A 22,206-nucleotide genomic window follows, 5' to 3' on the forward strand; every position below is an offset into this window, starting at 1 on the left:
GTGACTGGGCAGATCATTCCATGGTATATCACACTCCAGCCGACTGTTTGTTCTCTAAATAACACTTATAGAGCCATTGTGATATGATATGAATTATGATCAAACTCTTGATGTCACCCAAATGAGGATGGGTTCCCCCTTTGAGTCTGGTTCCTCTCAAGGTTTCTTCCTCATAACACCTAAGGGAGCCACAGGCTTGCTCATCAGGGATAAATGCACACCATTCACCTTGACTGTTGATTTCTGTAAAGCTGCTTTGAGACAATGTCTGTTGTGAAAAGCGCTATAGAAATAAACTTTACTTGACTTGATTTGATAAAGCTTAGATATCTGTTTTGGGTCATTGTATGGAGAAGTATGGAATGATAGCCATGTTGGTTCATTTTTCCTTTAATTTGAAATAAGTCTCCAATCTTCAACCTTCTCTTACCTTGATGTTTGGCTATGGGTGTGAGGCAGTCTGCTAATATTCTCTCTCCTGTTTTCTGTCTTATCTAAGTTCCTCTGTTAGAGGAAATTGTAATTTATGTCAAAAATGCAAAATAATTTTTTTCAAAAAGTTGTTTCTAAACATTTGACCGCTACTGTTTGCTGTAGCATCCTTGGAGTTTAGAATTCAGTACAGAATTTGTATAACTGTGAACTACATTTCCATAGGGAATCATTTATTCATTTATTTATTGTTCATGCGTTAACAATGTAGATGAATAAAATGGAGATTTCACAAACTTTTCCAAAACAAGACAATGGAATCCTCTTATATCTTCTCCAAAGGTGGAAATTTGAATTTTTGTATATAAAAATGGGTTGTTAAATTGCATTGAACTTCTGGTTTAAGTCAACTGGAGTCTTGTGTAACTGTCTTTGTATTTTTTTTTATTACAGAAAAATTTGGTATAAACTAAAAGCTACAGATGTGCTGGAGAGATGAATCTAAGCAATGATGGAGTCTCTCTTTAAGGAATAGACAGAGTAATTTTCCCCATTTACCATATTTCATATGGATTGTCTGTCTACCTCATATGGCTTGAGAGACTTTCTTCCTGCCTGTTAACAGTGATTGGGGCAAAATGAGCTCCTTTTATTTACATTGCATTTATTTTAAGAGAGAGAGAGAGAGAGAGAGAGAGAGAGAGAGAGAGAGAGAGAGAGAGAGAGAGAGAGAGAGAGAGAGAGAGAGAGTTAGTTTTCTGTTCTGTTGCATTTCTCATGACTTTGTTCTACCTCAGTAGTTTAGTTGTTGAATTGCACAGATTTCTGCATACTTGGCATGTGTAGTTATCTGCCCTGGGCAGCAGGCACTAAAGACACTCCATATATCACAATGGCTATTCAGTGAAGCCGGTACAGAACATGACCTGTCACATAGTTTTTGTTCGAGTCCTGGGAACATTCTGCACCCTTCAGGAGTCTGCAATATTTTCTTTTCTTTTCATTAACAGGATGGAGTAGGGACATAAATAAACATACACTGTAATTTAGTTTAGGGTGCTGTTTTTTTTTTTTTTTTCTCCCCACCTTTTTAGTGATGTCTAAAAAAGTTTTGATGAACGCCTTAAATTATTTGGTTTAAACCATATTGTTCAGTAACTACAGTAAAAGGAAAAGAATGAAGGACAGACCACAATTTCCCAGGAGCACATCCTAACTAGAACATGAACAGTCATAGGTAAAGTCAAGTTTTAGACTATGAACAAAAAGTAATTTCACTAAATCTGGCTACGGCTAGAGACTTAGCTAAGGCCGTAACAGATTGAACAGGAGAGCTAAAAAAAATATTGATGAAATTAAAGTTAGAGCGTAATGCTAATCAGTAATCAGAAAGCAGTCTTTTCACAATGAACACATGAAAAGAAAAATGGTGCAACAATATCAAAGGTGTGTGGTATATAAGGTAAATGGTGTGCATTTATCCCTGATGAGCAGCCATGGTGACTGTGGCAAGGAAAAACTCTCTTAGATGTTATGAGGAAGAAACCTTAAGAGGAACCAGACTCAAAAGGGGAACCCATCCTCATTTGGGTGATATCAAGAGTGTGATTATAAATCTTTCAACAATACAGAACACTGGAGAGTGAGAACTAACATGAGCACTGGAGTGTAAGATTATAAGTAATGTTCTTCCAACAGTCTTTTACAGTCATTTGTGGTTATAAAACTAGGAGCTACTTGAGCAACTCATAAAATAGGTCAACATTTGCAATCATCACAGATCCAACACAAGCTTCTCTATGCCAGAGCCTTTAAACACTCAAAGAGGTCTAATGTCAAAAATCCAATTGGCACTGGTACGTCTCTAGATGGTTCGGGATGTTTGGGAGGTTGGCATCCACTTCTTTAAAGGTCCACAATCTTCATAAGGTGGGACGTGACTGGGGCTGGAGCAACCTCAGGATGCCTCGGGATGGGGAGAGAAAGAGAAGCAGTGGAGAGAAATTAGCGTAGCTGCTGTTCATGATATTAACAGCACAAGTTGATAATGTGCATGTGATCAGATGTTCTGGAGCACAAGGTTATGATGTGATGTGTGTTATGTGTAGGCTTTGCTAAAAAGCTAAGTTTTTAATCTGCACTTAAACTGTAAGAGTGTGTCTGAGCCCTGAACACTGTCAGGAAGACTATTCCAGAGTTTAGGAGCTAAATGTGAGAATGCTCTAGAATTTGTAGACTTTGCTATTCTAGGAACTACTAGAAGTCCGGAGTTTTAAGATCTCAGGGAGTGTGACGGATTGCAGCATGTTAGAAGACTGGAGAGATACATAGGAGCTAAACCATTTAATGTTTATAAGTAAGTAGCAGTAGTTTGTAGTCGATTCAAAACTTTACAGGTAGCCAGTGTAGGGATGATAAGATTGGGGTTATATGGTCATATTTTCTCTGGTGAGAACTCTGGCTGCTGTATTCTGGAATAACTGTAGCTTGTTTATTAATTATGCAGGACATCCACCTAGACCACCATAGTCCAGTCTGAAGGTCATGAACGCATGGACGAGCTTCTCTGCATCAGATATAGACAACATGTTTCTTAGCTTATGTTTGATCTGGTAAAAAAATAAATAAATAAATAATTACTATGCAACTAATGCAGAAATCCGATTAGCCATGATGGAGGCTTTTAAGTAGCTGAATGATCTAATACGTTTTGATTTATGCAATCCCCTTTGCTCCGTGCTGACCAGTGGCGGGCCGTGTTTTTGGTACCTGGGCCTTCAGTGGGGACGTACCTGTTTTGATCCACCTCTTAATACCACCACTATCATGTCACAATTATAGAAACCATCAATACTATACAAAAATGCAATATAACAATAGTGGCCATATTTGCATATGGAGGGTGAATACCATTTTACTAAAGCAAGCTTCAAACCTCTACACTACAACCGCAGCTGTGCCACCTACATCATCTGGAGCAGTTCAGAATCAATATTAGTGTAATAACATGACAAAAACATTACAAATTTAAATAAAATACAACCTACTCACCAGAGATGCATACTCAATTTGCACCACTCCTCAGAGTCTGTAAGCCAGTGGTACCGCTCGTAGGCACTGGTTTGAAAGTGGTGAACAAACCCTTTCCCGGGCTGAGACAAGCTAGCTAGCTTCGGGGTTAGCGACCTCTCCTAGCCCTCTAGCTTTTCTTGAAAATGTATTTATAATTATGTCTGAGACCAAATCAATTTATTAGGCATAAAAAAATCTAAATCAGATGTTTTAATGTGTGCAGAGCGCTACACGTGTTTTGCCAGTTGAAATTGGCTGTAACGGTTTCCCTCTGACCAACCAATCAGAGGACGGAAAAATGTTGAAGCTATTCTGGGCCAGCTAGCTAGCCCTGTGAAGCAAATATGAAATCTGATAATGAAAGAAACAGAGCTATGGTAAAAATGCCAGCAGTACAGACTTTGCAGGCCCTGGGCAGCTTAGATTGACATGGCACACATAGAGGCTGAAATCTGAAACATCAAAATATCTAACATCCACATACACGTATTGGAAGCAGTGCAGCCAAGAGAAATGCTACAAAATAAAGAGAATAAACTTTGGGAAATAAATTAATACAATTTCATGGAACAAATATTAGAATTTAAGTTGTAAATGTAGGTAGTGCTTCTGATAGTGTTTAGGCCAGCAGAGAAGGCTTTGCTGGTCCTGACCACCCGCCACTGGTGCTGACTAACAAGCGTGATGTTGACTTTTGGAAGAAATGGCTGTATTGTACTTCAAACATGAGTAGGCTTTCCACAACTATTGTGATAGGTATATAAGGAGGATGTTTAGCAACAACAAAGGTAAGTGAAAGGTGATAACATAACATAAAAGATGCTATTAAGGAAAATTAAATGGATGAAATTAAATTGATATAAAAAGCAGACAATCACAGCAAAATTGAAGTGCTTTCAGGATGAAAGGGATGACATACTCTCTCTTTTTCTCTCTGTCTTTTGTCAATCACAGCAAAACTAGCCAAACACAGCCAAGGCAGATAGAGTGATACAGTGGTCTGAGATGGATCTACAGCAGCAGTTTGAAAAGATGCCATTGGACAGCTTTATGTGTCAGAGCTTTAATTCCTTTAATTGAATGTGGAATCATAATAAATTTGACCATGAAAACTTGTTTCCAGTGGGAAATTGTAGCGTAGTGGTTAAGATGCACAATCAAGCTTCCACTGCTGGGCCTTAAACAAGGCCTTCAACCCTTGACTGCTCGGTAGTAAGTCGTTCTGGATAATGGCGTATGACAAATGTAAGCATGCAATCCCATCCTGGTAGCGAATTGGAGATGGATATAGTGAAGCTAGTGGCTGGGAAATGGCAGGTGACCAAATAAAAGAGTAAAACTATACACAAGGTCCAATATGCTTTTTTTTATTTACACTCGGACACACACATATGTCCAAACCCTCATATTTGTTTTAATGACATTTATTTTGCATTTGTTACAACCCAGCCATTAGGGGGGCACAAGCCAGTGTACTCTTAGTGCCGGTCCCAAGCCCAGGTAAATGGGGAGGGTTGCGTTAGGAAGGGCATCCAGCGTAAAACATGTGCCAAATCAAATATGCGGATCACAAATGAGAATTTCATACCGGATCGGTCGAGGCCCGGGTTAACAACGACCGCCACAGGTATCGTTAGCCGACAGGGTACCGGTGGAAATTGGGCTACTGTTGGCCGAAGGAGGAGAAGGAGAGGAGGAAGGCATCTACAGAGACGGCAGGAAAAGGAGCAGTGTAGGAGAGTAGAGGTTCGGGTTGGTACTTTAAATGTTGGTACTATGACGGGTAAAGGGAGAGAGATAGCTGATATGATGGAGAAGAGAAAGGTAGATGTGTTGTGTGTTCAGGAGACCAAGTGGAAAGGGAGTAAGGCCAGGAACATTGGAGGTGGGTTTAAACTGTTTTATCATGGTGTGGATGGGAAGAGAAATGGTGTAGGGGTGATTCTGAAGGAAGAGTACAGTAAGAGTGTAGTGAAGGTGAAGAGAGTTTCTGATAGGGTGATGATCGTGAAGGTGGAAGTTGAAGGGATGATGATAAATGTCATCATGCTCCACAAGTTGGCTGTGAGATGGAGGAGAAGGAAAGATTCTGGAGTGAATTAGATGAAGTGGTAGATGGTGTACCTAGGAAAGAACGATTGGTGATTGGGGCAGACTTTAATGGGCATGTAGGTGAAGGGAACAGAGGTGATGAGGAGGTGATGGGAATGTATGGTTTTAAGGAGAGGAATGTGGAAGGGCAGATGTTGGTAGATTTTGCTAAAAGGATGGAAATGGCAGTGGTGAACACGTATTTTAAGAAGAAGGAGGATCATAGGGTGACATATAAGAGTGGAGGAAGGTGCACACAGGTGGATTATCTTCTGTGTAGGAGATGCAACCTGAAGGAGATTGGAGACTGTAAGGTGTTGGCGGGGGACAGTGTAGCTAGACAGCATCGGATGGTGGTCTGTAGGATGGTTTTGGAGGCGAAGAAGAAGAGGAGGAAAGTAAGGTTTGAAAGAAGAATAAGATGGTGGAAACTGAAGGAGGAAGAGTGTAGTGTGAGGTTCAGGGAAGAGGTCAGACAGGGGCTTGGTGGTTGTGAAGAGGTGCCGGATGATTGGGCAACTACTGCAGGAGTGATGAGGAAGGCAGCTAGAAAAGTACTTGGTGTGACATCTGGAAATAGAAAGCAAGACAAGGAGACGTGGTGGTGGAATGAGGAAGTGCAGGAGAGCATTAGGGGAAAGAGGTTGGCAAAACAGAAGTGGGATCGACAGAGTGATGAGAAAAGTAGGCAGGAGTACAAGGAGATGCGGCAGCAGGTTAAAAGGGATGTGGCGAAAGCCAAGGAAAAGGCATATGAGGAGCTGTATAAGAGGTTGGACACTAAGGAAGGAGAAAAGGATTTATACCGATTGGCCAAGCAGAGGGACCGAGCTGGGAAGGATGTACTGCAAGTTAGAGCAATAAAGGATGGAGAGGGAAATGTGTTGACTAGTGAGGAGAGTGTGTTGAGAAGATGGAGGGAGTATTTTGAGCAGCTGATGAATGAGGAAAATCAGAGAGAGAGAAGGTTGGAGGATGTGGGGTTGGTGAAGCAGGATGTAGATAGGATTAGTAAGGAGGAAGTGAGAGCAGCGATTAAGAGGATGAAGAATGGAAAGTCGGTTGGACCAGATGACATACCGGTAGAAGCGTGGAGATGTTTAGGAGAGATGGTAGTGGAGTTTTTAACCAGATTGTTTAACAGGATTCTGGAAGGGGAGAGGATGCCTGAGGAATGGAGAAGGAGTGTGCTGGTACCGATCTTTAAGCATAAGGGAGATGTGCAGACCTGCAGTAACTACAGGGGAATTAAGTTGATCAGTCACACCATGAAGTTATGGGAAAGAGTAGTGGAAGCCAGGCCGAGAGAAGAGGTGACCATCTGTGAGCAACAGTATGGTTTCATGCCGAGGAAGAGCACCACAGATGCCTTATTTGCTTTGAGGATGTTGATGGAGAAGTATAGAGAAGGACAGAAGGAGCTGCATTGTGTATTTGTGGATTTAGAGAAAGCGTACGACAGGGTGCCAAGAGAGGAGTTGTGGTATTGTATGAGGAAGTCAGGTGTGTCAGAGAAGTATGTGAGGGGGGTGCAGGACATGTATGAGGACAGTGTGATGGCAGTAAAGTGTGCAGTAGGTACGACAGACTGGTTCAGGGTGAAGGTTGGACTGCATCAAGGATCGGCCCTGAGCCCTTTCCTGTTTGCAGTGGTAATGGACAGGTTGACGGACGAGGTCAGACAGGAGTCTCCCTGGACTATGATGTTTGCAGATGATATTGTGATTTGTGGAGAGAGTAGAGAGCAGGTTGAGAAGAGCCTGGAGAGGTGGAGATATGCGCTGGAGAGAAGGGGAATGAAAGTCAGTAGGAGTAAGACAGAGTACATGTGTGTGAATGAGAGGGAGGGCAGTGGAGTGATGCGGTTGCAGGGAGAAGAGGTGGAGAAGGTGGAGGAGTTCAGGTACCTGGGGTCAACAGTGCAAAGTAATGGAGAGTGTGTTAGGAAAGTAAAGAAAAGAGTGCAGGCAGGGTGGAGTGGGTGGAGAAAAGTGACAGGAGTGATTTGTGATAAAAGAGTATCTGCAAGAATGAAAGGGAAAGTTTATAGGACTGTGGTGAGACCTGCGATGTTGTATGGATTAGAGACAGTGGCATTGAGTAAAAGACAGGAGGTGGAGCTGGAGGTTGCAGAGCTGAAGATGTTGAGGTTTTCGTTGGGAGTGACGAGGATGGACAAGATTAGAAATGAGTTTATTAGAGGGACAGCACATGTAGGATGTTTTGGTGACAGGGTGAGGGAGGCGAGATTGAGATGGTTTGGACATGTGCAGAGAAGGGACAGGAATTATATTGGTAGAAAAATGCTGAAGATGGAGCCACCAGGTAGGAGGAAAAGAGGAAGGCCAAGGAGGAGGTTCATGGATGTGGTGAGGGATGACATGCAGGTAGTTGGTGTAAAAGAGGCAGATATAGAGGACAGGGTGGTATGGAGACAGATGATCCGCTGTGGCGACCCCTAATGGGAGCAGCCGAAAGAAGAAGAAGAAGAAGAAGAAGATTTTGCATTTGTTACATATCATTTAACAAAATGTATTCGAGTTAAACAGACTGCCTCCCCATGTCTGGCTCTACACACAAAGTGTTGTCACACTACTGCTGTTATAATGTCCTATAAAAGCACTTCAGCTGATCAGTGAGTCTATATAGCTCCCCTCTGTCAAGCACTCCCACTCAGCCGCGAGATTTCATCCCCACTTACTCTCTCTCTCACTCTCTCTCTCTCTGATAGACAGGTGTTTATTAAGAGGTGCTGATGGTGCCATAGTGTTCGGAGACTGTCAATTTGATCTCTTCTTCACTCTTTTGATTAGACAAGGGCCAAAGTGTGAAAACGTCTATTGCGGTGTCCCCCGTTCTCAGTGCCACGTGCTGTGATCTGACCTCAGGTCAGTTTGTGCAGTGTATCTTTAAGAAGCGAATTCGAAAGAAGTCGATCCTAGATCAGGATAAGAGCGGAATCGCTAGGCAAACCCTCACCCCCTCCTTCTTTCCCCAAACCCTCAGCTGTGATCCTGCATCTGTGTCAACTGTCAGATTCAATAGAGTATGACGCTGCGGAGGGGAAACGCTTATTCATTAGCAGTGTCAATTCCAGCTACTATAATGTGACACTGTGGCACTGATAGGGGATATGCATTGATTTCCCTTCAGTGGCAGCCCAGAGTGTGTTTTAATGGCTGTTATTCAGAGGCCCCGGCAACTGAAGTGCTAAAATGATTGTCCTGTTAACCTCACAGGCTGCGAGAGCTGTGCTTACAGAGAGGCAGGCTCTTCAATGTATATTTGGAGTAACTTTTCATGGAAGTTAAATAGCAGTCTACAGAGACGTTTAAACAAAATGATTGGGACAACTGCCTACATTGCTATCCCCTGAGTGGATTAACATTTGGGCTGATGGCTGTTTTGCTTGACAGACCAATTTCACAATTTTTGAGCATTGTATGATAAAAATTCATTTTTTTCCCCCCACTCTTTGCTGCATGCACATGTATTTCTGATTCATTTATAGAGTTGCCCCACCAAAAAAAAAAAACCATCACCATAACACCACCATGCTTCACATTTCTGATGGTGTTCCCAGTAGTGGTGATGGTCGCGCTTGGTTTTTCCCCAAACCCCTGCATCTTTCCAGCTCCTTCCGGTTTACCCTTGAACTCTTGATTGCTGCTTTGACTGATTAAGATTTTCTGTGTGCTGGTGTGTCCTATATACTGTATATTGTCTATTGACTGGTACGGTTTCAGTTATGTCGTTATGCACATTGATTTGTAATTCAACCATGGGAATTCTTTGTCAGAAACCTGATAAAGTTACATTTGCTTTTTCATTTTGTTAATTACAATGCTAAATAATTATGTTTGGTCAGAGTTAAAGAAAATATCCTGGTGAATAGAACTTCGAGCAGCAGCCGTCATTTTTTTCCGCAACAAAGTGGATCCACCGTATGTATGCCAATAAAAGTGAGTGACTTAGAAGTAGCGTCTGCCATGGAGAGGAAGAAATCTGAGACAGATAAAGAGATAGTGAGGCTGTGAGAGCTCACTAATAGGCCCTCGACAAGATGCCAGCTCGTTTTTCACATCATGTCATCTGTAAGGGTTGAAATAAAAGTAATGCCCAGATCCCTCTCTGTCATTACAGCTCGGGCAGTTCAGTATTTATTTGTGTTGACTGGTGCGGGCTTGGCGGTGTGACAGAATCGCACACCCGAGATCAGACACTGCCATGATGTTCAATGCTGTTCAGGCACTGACAGGTCCCCCGCTTGTCTCTTCGTCTCATATCGGGAGTGTTAGTGGCTAACGCTGCGTCATATCAAATGCAGCCATCTGACACGATAACGGATCTGGCACTCCGCAGACGTGACCCGGTCTGTCTTTTGTAATCGGCTGACAGATAGAAGCTCGGAAATAAGAGGGTTTCTACAGTTTCATGTAGTAAAAATTAGTGTCAGTCAAAGTTAAGTGCCTGTTTTGGACCACAGAGAGGAAAGATGAGGGAGTTTACTGTCAAGAAATATTCAAAGGCCAGACCAGAAAACAAGCGGAAATGATTTATAAGAAATTTCTTTTTGGAGAAAACAGCTTTAAATACATCTTTTTAGAGATATGAAAATAATCAATTGATTCTGGTATTTTATAAAAGACCTTTTTCTTTTCACTCATTCACTCGTTTAAATATATTTATACAATGTTTAAACATTGTATAAATAGAAATTTTATTTGATTTAATATTTAATTGAAAAATTAAGACTTCCACCGGACCTTAACATTGTGCCAAGCTACTGATTATTTATTGTTTCAATTAATACATTAATGCAATTAATTAATTAAGTGCATTAATTAATAAAACATGGAAACAAAAAGAATAAAGAGAGAAACCATAACCTGAGGATTAAGCCTTAAACTGAGGACAGTAGAAACAACCATTGATAGACAATAGTACAATGAATGCTTTGAAAGGTAGGACTTATGAACATGTTCTAATTACAAGACAATGTGAGCAGAGCAGGAGCAGAGATCATATGATATGACATTTAAGGGGGCCGTGGTTGATGGGAGTAGTTCAGGGCCATAAACCTGTCAAGTACCACTATCAGCAAACCTATTATCTAGTTTTACTAGCCAGTTGAATTGACTAAATGTTTTTACAAATTTTTCTTTTTTTACTTAATGGAAATTATTTACTAATAGGGAAATTGCCCAATGGACATTTCATACCATGCCGGCATATTTTACTTAAAAAATGTACAAAATGTCCTGCATACTGTATTTTAAATCCCTTTTGTGGTATGGCTTCGTTTTTTTCTTTGATTAATTTACGTGTCTTTGGTTTCTCCACAGCCCTTTTGAAAGTTTGCCATGCTAATTCCATGTGGTCATGTTTTATATATGTGTTACTTGCTTCATGGTTTTGGTTGTTAGTTTGTTACTTGTTTTCTCCTTTAAATAAAATCCGCACTTTCATCCACCATCTGATGAATTACGCAACAAGACTAAACAAAACATGTTGTTGGATTGGATACAATATTAGTTGTATTGATATCATAGTGCTGTTAAAATCTAAATGTTTTATTTGTCAGAGATTATAGTAAATTAATTTTCTTTAAATGCAGCTACGGCTGTAGTTTACGAGTATATACTTTTAATCTATTTTAGTCATTCTAGTACAAGAGTGTATAACAGATGCTTAATATAAAATGTAAAAAAAAATAAAATCTTTATTCTTGTTGAAGGAGTCTCCAGTGTTAGTGCCTCATGAACATTAAAGGTAAAGACTATGGTGGACAGTAAGGAAGTATTTTTAGTTTCTTATTGCACGTAAGTACATAATTCATGTATTTATACTTAATTAGAGTTTTTTGATTTAGAAAAACCTTTAAGTCGCTACATTAAAGCCTGCCGTACCTCAGTACTGATTTGAGACCACAAAACGCATGTGAATGTGAATTGAAAAAAGTGTGAATGGTTTAAGGCTTCTCTCAGTGTGTGAATGTAACTGTAGGAAACATTCCTGTTTCTGTAGAAAACTCCATCAAAAGGTACAGTATCAGGTAAAAGAACACTAGTCCCTAAATTAAAAAAAATAATAATATTGTTCTCATAAATTACTGCTTTTGCTTTTTGTTATTTGTCATAAGGTGAAAAAAGGAATAAAGATTTGCTGAAACAAAACTTGTCTTATATATATTTTTTTTATTATTATATTTTTTGTTATATAACATTTATCCCAAAATCTTAAGGTGCAGCTGTAAAGACAGTGCTCTTTCCTAGTTAAATAGTTCAGAAGGTTGCTCTCCACTTTCTTTGCCACTTTTTATTATAAATGCATTGAATGAATGCAAATGAAATAAAAAATCATGAGGTAATGTTTGAAATCAGCAAGAAAAATATTACAAGATGTAATTTTTTTTCTTTTTGATGCTTAAATATATTTAAAATCACATGCTTTTGTCTTTTTTAATCAAGTAGAAATGTAAAAGGAATACTTTTTTTCCCTTGAGTAATATTTAAGCAAAGGATTTTGGTTTATTAGTGGGACCGTGCATGTACTGTAGGACATTTTGGAGACAAGGTGGGAGAGGCTCAATTGAGATGGTTTGGACATGTGCAGAGGAGGAAATGGGGTATATTGGTATCAGCTATCAGGCTGGAGGAGAAAAGGAAGGCCAAGGAGGAGGTTTATGGATGTGGTGAGGGAAGACATGCAGGAAGTTGGTTTGAAAGAGGCAGATGTAGAGGACAGGGGGGTTTGGAGACGGATGATCCGCTGTGGAGACCCCTAATGGGAGCAGCCAAAAGAAGAAAAAGAATTTATCTTTTTCCTCAAGTACAGGAACAGTGTACTCTGTCTACCATCAGTACATAAGTTTCATATTTTATTTGTGTCTTTAACAGGGAGGAAACCTGTGTTAGTGATTATAACTGTTTCAAATGATAACAGGAACTTTGCTTTGCGTACCTTCCACAGCACAGAATGTACCTATAAATCAAGACAATAAATGTTGTGTTCTATAATAATACAAAAAAATAAAGAGATACATATCTGTAGTATAAAATTAATATTGGAACACATATTGCAAAATAGTTTCCCCAAAGACTCTTTTAATACCTACTTTCTTTTTTTAGTTCTAAATATAAAAAAAAAACCTCTGGGGTTCTACAGTACATAGATTTAACCTTTTTCTGTAAATAATATATTTTTAGTAGGTCATTTAAAAAAAAAAAAATACAGTATATATGCAGTAAATATGCTGCAGTATCCACACTGTCAAAATAAGCTGATCTGTCTTTTTCGTTCCATTTTTTCATTTCAAATTTAGAGAGAGAGAGAAAGAGAGAGAAAGAGAGGCTGTCTATTTCAATAAGAACTCCGGCCTCATATATGACTATGTATTGCATCATGCAGTGAAGTACAATATGTTCTTAATGTCACACGGCATCATTCTAATCTGGAGTGGAGAAAGTACTGTAATGTACTGCCTGGGGCGACATGGAGGGAAGGGGAGGGGGATGTTTCAGATAGAGAGAGAAGGAAAGAGAGAAAGAGAGAGAGAGAGAGAGAGAGAGAGAGAGAGAGAGAGAGAGAGAGAGAGAGAGAGAAATGCCATAGATTTTCCATGAGCGTAAAAATGATTTTGCATTTATGTCCAGTTTAATGTAGCATGTTTTTGAATCCATGCTTTCCATCACGATTCATTCGAAAAGACTTCACTTTAATTCAAGTGGCCAAAAATGCAAGCATGAATATACAGTATATACCGATTTCTATTTTTTTATTTATTTTTTATGTAATAAACATGTTGAAGCACATAATCTCTCTTCAGTTTCAGTAGGTTTTTCATTTAACCTGCTGTTTCGTGGTCAGGTAAACAGATTGCTTTTTTATTTTCGGCTGAAAAGAACATTTTAATCGCATGAATAAGGTAGAGGATTGACTGCTGAAAAGCTCAATTGTTTTCATGCTTTACCACTTGCATTAATATGCAGGCCAACTGTGTGTGTGTGTGTGTGTTTGTGTGTGTGTGTGTGTGTGTGTGTGTGTGTGTGTTTGTGTGTTTGCATGTGTGTGCGTATGTGTGTGTAAATATGCTAATTCAAGTGTGGCTTTATCTGGTGACAGTGCACTTGTGTGTGGGACCATATATTTGAGTGTGTACATATATGTGTATGGATGTAGGTATGAATGTGTGTGTGTGTGTGTGTGTGTGTGTGTGTGTGTGTGTGTGTGTGTGTGTGTGTGTGTCCAGGCCCATGTGTTTGCAGGACCGTATAAAAACACATGACGGAATGAGAAAGCACACATTTCCTTATTAGGAACCGAAGTCAAAGGGCCTGTGCAGGACCCCCTGGCAGGTAGCGCCCTCAAGATTAAGACATATATTGGATCCATGATAGAGGGCAGAAAGTTCATTTTCAAAATAAAACAGAATATTATTCATATTCGTTTTAAAATTCAGATTGCCAGCTGACCTGTGACTCGAGAGCAGTGTATTACATTCGCAATGAGCTGCACGCTTCTCCGGCAGAGAAGACGTGCTTCTGTCTATCTCTATCTCAGCAACAAAAAAAAAGCAATGCAATCGCTCTGCCTCTCTCTCCTTTTCATTCCCACCTTGTCTTCTCCCGTGCATTCTTCCTCACAGTTGTAACATTGTCTTATAAGATGCTAAAAAGTGTACAATGATGTCAGTTAAAGGTAAAGATGTCAGTTAAAGGTATACAACGAACTGATTTTATAACAGAAGTTGTTCCTAAGAAAAAAAACAAACACAAACATTACATTTTTCATAAACACACAAACCTCATGTCTCTCTCAGACAATTATGTTGACTTTATTTGTATATAAACTCATATATGAAGTTCACTCTGATGTTCCTCCCACACACTTCCACACACACAATGGTTGATTTTCATATATATAAAAAAAAGAATATGAAGTATTGTATGTCCTCAAGCTCACAAGCTTACTGTCTATCCCAGGCCCTGTTTCTGAACACTTCCCTTACCATAAACCCACCAGTCAACACAAAACTGCACATCCACCACTCCATTCATCCTGATTTGATTCAGTTTTAGTTTTGCCTCATTTTCCCCTTGTAATGCCATGTCACTTTTACTGTGGTGTCTTTTTGACTCCACCTACTGTCTTATCAGTGATTTTGTCCAAATTTGTTTCATAATTGTTCTCATCTGTTCTCTGTTTCACTCATAATTCTCTTTCATTGTCTATGCATATATTTCTCTATGTAAAGCTAGCTTCTCTTGCCCCATGTTCTGTGTTCCGGATTCTTTTTTCTGCCATTGCCCACCTGGGCATTTATATATATCCCATGGATTACTTGAAGTCCCTAAAAGTCAGATATGTGTTAGTTAAGAAACTCCAAACAGTCCAAACTTACATATTTAATCAGTTCCTTTTTTTTTTTTTTTTTTGACCAATCAAAAATACCAGTTCTCCTTGTTTTTCTGTTTGCTTACAAGACAGTCTTGTGTATTCACAATTTCCCTTAATGCATGCTAATGCTAACAAGAATTGCAAGTTACCTCAAATGAGCAAATGCTTGACTTTCATTTTGTTTTGTCCTTTACAGCTCAGTGAAATTCATCCATGTTTAATCAGCCTGTTGCTTTTAACAAATGTTAAAAGTTATAGTTGAAGAGTAAATGTTGGCACTCCTGATATATTTCATATTCAACAGTGAAAAAACTAATGGTTAAACAAATAATTTGGTTATCAACCATACATACTGGCTGACTGAAAATCAGGTTTTGTATTTTCGTATCATTTTACCTGACTTAAATTTCTCTGTTTCTAAGCAAAAATAAAGTCACATTCTTTGAAAAATGGTAAGTAAATTTGCATAACATGGCTTTCAGAGTGACTGCTGAGTACCTGTAAATTCTTTTGGTGTTTATACTGAGCAGATAGCAAAGGCAGTACATGATATCTGGAACTTTTGAAGCTGGATCAGTGGGCAAATACCAAAAAAAGTTCAATGTTAAAAATGATATAGATATAGAAAATAAGATATAAACAATGATATAGAAAAAATTTAATTCCAAAGTATATTTCTGTCTCTCTCTCTCTCACACACACACACACACACACACACACTCACACACACACACACACACACACACACACACACACACACACACACACACACACACACACACACACACACTTCTTTCCATATATTTGTGTCTTTCTCGTTCTCTGTGACTGTCTTTCTACCAACTTTAGTGAGCTAATTCCCCTCTCTCCTCTCTCTCTGCTCTCATCATCATTTCCCTGTGAAACACCCCTGGCACTTAATTGCTCCTTGCCCCTCCAACATGTTTGTAATGACAAAAAGCAGCACATAATTCTTAGTTTGTTGGCTGGCATTGCCCAATTTCCAAAAGTGGAGTGGTGTGATAAGCGTCAGGCGGGCGGCCGAGGCCATGAATCACAGCCTGCCAGGGCTGGGCTCGGGATAATTGAGTCCAACATCTCCAACACTTTCACCATAATTAATGATAATCTGTAGCAGTGGAATCTCAGATTCCAGTTCACAGAGCTGTTTAATTAGGCCTCCGTAATGAAGGCAGCACAGCTACACAGAACAATATGGCCGCTGCGTGCAGTCATGATTAATGGCTTGTGCTACTGAACACACAAAAGTGCAGCATGGTTAACTCCACACGGTGCCTCTGCCTCGCGCTCTTTCTCTTTTTACTGTCATTTACCCGATGTACAGAAATACACACTGGTTTTCCTTCTGTTCTCCAAGTCTGGACTTAGAAATGTGATCCGTATTCCAGTCACCAACCACAGTGTTTTTTTTTTTTTGCTTGCCATTGGTACCTGGATATAAAAAACCTCCTTTTTTACTATGTCAGATATTACCATGCAAATCTGGAAGGTCATTTGTCTTTTTCTTGTTTCTTTTTAAATATAGCCAGGATTAATGTGTTTGACGGTTACATATTTTTCCAACACTAATGAAAAAGGGAATGTAGTGCTGGACATAATAGGGTGAAACTTGGGTATATAGTATCAAATATTTACTCATCTCATTCACTGTTTTTGTGCAGGCACGTTTGATGATATCATGATTACTAATATATTACTAATATATTACTAATATATATATATTTATATATATATATATATATATATATATATATATATATATATATATATATATATATATATATATATATATATATATATATATATATATATTTTGAGATTGGACGTTTGCTTTTTCTTAATTTTTATTATTTTCAACATTTTACTTTAATATTGAATAGATCCAGATTATGTAGTAAACAAAAAAGTGTTAAAAAGCCCACAATATGTTTTATATATTGCTCAATGTAGCTACATTATACTTTGATGACAAACTGGAAGGATTTGTGTCCCTTACCAAGAGTTCTTTTGTGACATTTCTTGCCTTCTTAATGTGCTTAAGATCATCAATTGTTTAGAGCAGAGGAAAGGATGAATACAGAGTCAATATCCCTATTAATGGTACTACAACTACTACAAGAAACGCTCAGTTATAGAAAGAGAACAGACAGTCCATCATACCTTGAAGAAATTAAGGTCAGTCAATCTAAAAATCAGAAGAACATAAAATATATCCCCTAGGTCAGTCACCAAAAACCATCAAATGCTATGATGAAAAAGGCCCATCCCAGGAACGATGACATAAGTAAATGCTTCTCGATATGTCAATATCCTCTGTTCACACGAGACTGCGTGAATTAGGCCTTCATGGTTGAATTGCGGCAAATAAGCCATTACTTCAAAACAAAAACACACCAAAGAGACTTGCTTGGGCCAAGTAACAGAAGAATAGATAGATGGAGCCTCCTTACCATACAGTGATAGAGTTGGTCAGGATGATCTAAATGATCCAGTGGTAGAAACTCGTCCCCCCCGGGGTACAGATGAGTTTTCTTGAGACTTCTCAAGAAGTACAGGCATTGTGCCTTCCTAACCAGAGCTGCAGTGTTCTGGTGCCAGGACAGATCTTTGGAGATGTGAACTCCCAAGAACTTTAAGCTGGAGACTCACTCTACCTTAGTTCCATTGATGTAGAATAGGAAATGTCTCCTGCTGTTAGATTTTCGAAAGTCCACGATGAGCTCTTTAGTTTTCGTGTTGTTGAGGGTCAGGTTGTTGATGGCACACCATGCTGTCAGGCTTTGGACCTCTTCCCTGCATGCCGATTTGTCATCGTTGCTGATCTGTCTGACCACGGTGACGTCATCTGCATACTTGATGAAGATGTTGGAGTTATGGAAAGGAGCACAATCATGAATGAACAGGGAGTAGAGTAGTGGGCTCAGAACATCCCCTGTGGGATGCCAGTGTTCAGAATGAGGGTTGAGGATACCTGTTTGCCCAACCTAACAGGTCTGTGTCCAGAATCCATCTGCAAATGGAGGTGCAGATACACAGGTCACTAAACTTAGTGACCAGTACAGTGGGGAGGACAGTATTGAATGCAGAGCTAAAGTCAATGAACAGCATTCTGATGTAGGTGTTGTTTTTATCCAGGTGGGTGAGCACTGAATGAAGAGCCGTGGAAACTGCATCCTCTGTTGACCTGTTCGGGCGATAGGCAAACTGGTGTGGGTCCAGTGTAGGTGGTAGGCCCCCAGTGAGGTTATTCAGGACCAGTTTCTCAAAGTACTTCATAACGATAGGGGTGAGTGCAACTGGGCGAAAGTCATTCAGGCATTCGGCAGCTGAGTGCTTAGGCACTGGTATGACGGTTGTAGTCTTCAGGCATGTAGGAACCGTGGCTTGGGCCAGTGACAGGTTGAAAATGTCAGTAAAAACCTGTGCCAGTTGTCCAGCACATGCTCTGAGAACACGTCCCGGTATGCCGTCTGGACCAGCTGCCTTACGTGCATCCACTCTGCTAAACGCTGAATAGACGTCTCTTGTGGAGAGTGAGAGTGAGAGTGAACTGTAAGCAGTAAAAGAATCAGTGGTTGAGGTGAAATGTCCTATGCTGTGATTGAAATAAGCAAAAAAGTGATTGAGTTTGTCAGGTTGGAAGGCACTGCTGGTTGGTTGAGTTCGAGGTGTCGGTTTGTAGTCTGTGATGGTCTGGATGCCTTTCCACATGCATCTGGGGTCAGAGTTGTGGAAGTGCTCTTCTATATGGAGTTTGAATGTGAGCTTGGTTCTCATCAAGCAACAAAGGCGTAATAATTCTTCCCCATTGGGAGTGAAGACTAACCATTTGGTCCATGAGCACAGAATAGCTACTGTTGTTATAAGTTAATACTTGGCTCAGATAGAAAGGTGTTAGAACACAGCTTGCTGTGCATGAGGCTGAGTAGCGACATACCAGTCAGAGTGCCGATGCTGAGCCCAGTACACCACTAAAAGTACCACAGTGGGCAACAGAACCAGACCGTGGAGCAATGAAAGAAGATAGCTTTAACATTCAACATTTATTGTGTAAAACACCCTTTTTCATGAGTCATCTATTATCAGCTATAATAAAATTAATAATAACGGAAGGGTTATCAGCAAGGAAGAAAACCAATAATACAGGGTTGCCATTTAAAAAAAGGATTAGATTTGTAATAATGCAAATATTTTAATAAACAAGAACACAGTGTATCATCATATATGCTCAGTGGCTTCCTATGTAGCTGTAGGTAATGGCAGTTTGACTATAACTTTCAGCAGACTATAAATGTATAGAAGTCTTTAACTATGCATTACCTAATGGTCGCAGATTGTTGTTTGACCCAGGGGTTTGGCGTCGAATGTAAAGAAAATTCATTGTGGGCGGTTTCCATTTCTATAACCACTGATTCATGAAATCACAACTTATTCATATCTGCGTTTTTACACAATAAACTGTAAGACTGCCATGTCTAGAGTAAAATCATGTACCTGCCTGGATATTATTGACTCAAGTCATAAAAGTCCATAAAGAGTGAAGGAGGTGTGTTAGTTAAAGTGAGTGTTGCATTACAGAAGGAAACGCTCGGGCTGCTGCTGCTGCCTCGCAGGCATGTGTATGCCGTTTGTAGCGGCTTTTCGGCTTTCGAAAGGGGATGTCTATTTCCCAGCTCCAGTGACTGGCTTTGACTGCTTCTGGGCCACGGAGCCAGCGCCTCTAACTTTCCAGCAGTCACCCGAAATGCAAGAATGATGGATTTGCCACTGTATTAAAAGCAAATAAGCTGTTGTGTCGTAGCAAATGGGTTTCTGTTTTCAGCAAAGTAGATGACGCATTGCACAGTACGGAAGGCGAGACTACATTAAAGGTTTGTCATGCTTATGTTCAGGCTGTGTTTGGAGTCAGCATGTGATTATGGAGAATGGTGAACCAAGGCCCCAGAAATCACTGTTAGGGGAACAGATGACAAATGTACCCACATCTGGAACAAAACTTGCATGTTATCAAGAAGAAAAAAAAAAAAGAAAATCCTTTTTTTTTCTTCTCAGACATACGTTGCAAAAGTCGATCGCTCATTGTGTTGTAGATTTTGTAAGTTAAGAAATGGTGTGACTCGCTGCTTTGACAGGCTGAAATTTCCCCTCTGATGTGAGGCGAAAATGGGAAGTACAGTGGAGCAGAGCGAGGTCTATGCAAACATGCTGGCGTCGCCGCAAAACCCCCATAAATCTATGACAAAACTCCCGCCAAACGAGGGCAAATGAAGAGAGAGTATTCATGTGAAAGAAAAGCCCGTCACTGGGCCCTCAGCAGCCGAAATCTTGTTTAGTTCTTTAATTCTTTTCTTTCTGACCTGAATCTGGCTCTCGCTACACATGAAAGAAATTACAGCCGCCCCAACGTCAGCCCAGCCGCCATCCTCCCGCTCCGCAGCATTTGTCATTGCCAAAACAGAAGAGTTTAATTAAGTGTTGTGAGCAGCCTAGTGAGAAACACACTTTAAATTAAACCTCTGATGCCGTCATTGGTTCTGTACCTTCTCAGCAATCAGCAAGGTCTTTTCCAAAGCATAAATTCCCCCACTTCTTTCTTTCTTTCTTTCTTTCTTTCTTTCTTTCTTTCTTTCTTTCTTTCTTTCTTTCTTTCTTTCTTTCTTTCTTTCTTTCTTTCTTTCTTTCTTTCTTTCTTTCTTTCTTTCTTTCTTTCTTTCACCACTATCCAAACCCCCCCCCAACACCCACCCACTAAATGCACCTCCAGCGATTCATAAACCCCTTTAACACCCACCACCCTTCATTATAGTCTATGTTTGAACACACACACACACACACACACACACACACACACACACACACACACACACACACACACACACACACACACACACACGTGCATGATTGTAATAATTAATAATCCTCCCTCAGCTAAACATTGTATTTATTCCTCCTCAGCTAGATGGTGTTAAATCAAGGTTAAGTCAAAAGCATTGGATGCTGCAGTGCACTGGAGCCAGAAAGAAGAATTACAAGTGACGCATAATTGTTGGTGCAAGAGAATGAATTAATTTAATACCTCAATAATTATGGATTGTTCCAAGTTGGTAAGCGGTTTGACTCTAGTAATGTTATTTCTGCGTGTGTTCATGACGAGATGGCAATAAAAAAAACTGTGCACACTATGAAAATGGCATCGAGTGATGCTGCAAATCTTTCTTATTTAAAGCGTGTTTTTTTAAAAACAACAACTGGAATTGAAAGTGTGAAAGATGGGAAGAATTCGCTATAATAATCAAAGCATTTTGTTTAAATATAATTCAGCTGCCTTCGTGTCTTTCTACAAATCTAAAACGACTATCTATACAGGTTCCTAAATATTAAAAACTGCTGACTTTTCAATCAGGTCTGTCAGGAATCGAGGATTGCAGTTGGGCAAGCTACTCATGTTTGTAGTAATGGTTAAGTAATTAAATGATAAATTAAATTAATTATTAATAATAATTATTCGGGTGGAATTTATGCCCATAAAAAAAAAAGAAAAAAATATTTTATATCTGGGTTTTGTCTTTACTACTTTATTTTCATCTTGGAAACTTGCTGATTTTTTTATATTGATGGTTACAAGGCTTCGATTAATTTTCTGTAACTGCAGCTTTGACAGTATTCATCGCTGCAATACAAATAACAGGTTTATATACATGCACATGTTGTATTGGTGGGAATTGATTGCTTATTGGTTATGAAGCTGGATTTTTTGATAAAAAAGAAATAAGTTTAAATCCCATGCTGCTGCATCTGGGCCCATGTGAGTCGCTCTGGATAATAGTGTCTACCACATGTCATAAATGTAATATATCATTGTTTCTGTGGTTAAAGCTTGTTTACAGGCTAATTATACTTATTATTTTACCAAAGTAAACATTCTGGAAAACATTTCTGGAGATACATTTAGCCTTCATGGACATCAGTGTCTGTGACTTGTAGCACAGTCGGTGAGATGATGTCCATTAAAGCAAAGGCTTTAGAATAAGTAATGTTATGCTTTGAAATTTTTCAGTTAATGTTTTTTTTTTTTTTTTTTATAAGAAAAACAGAGAGAAAATGCAAAGGAAAAAACTGTTTATAGCTGCTTTAACATCAACTAATATTCTAAATTGGATAGAACAAAAAAAGAAGAGGCTGTACTTTAAT

The 22,206-nt window shown here is 39.5% G+C and overlaps 1 long non-coding RNA gene across 1 annotated transcript in view; it reads left to right on the forward strand.

Moving 5' to 3' along the window:
- The window catches only part of LOC310724078, a 108,059-nt gene that overhangs the window by 13,732 nt on the left and 72,121 nt on the right, over positions 1 to 22,206 (forward strand). The gene's annotated exons all lie outside the window — the stretch shown is intronic.

Source organism: Silurus aristotelis (genome assembly GCF_946808225.1).
Source record: "Silurus aristotelis genome assembly, chromosome: 3".
Taxonomy (NCBI): Eukaryota; Metazoa; Chordata; class Actinopteri; order Siluriformes; family Siluridae; genus Silurus; species Silurus aristotelis.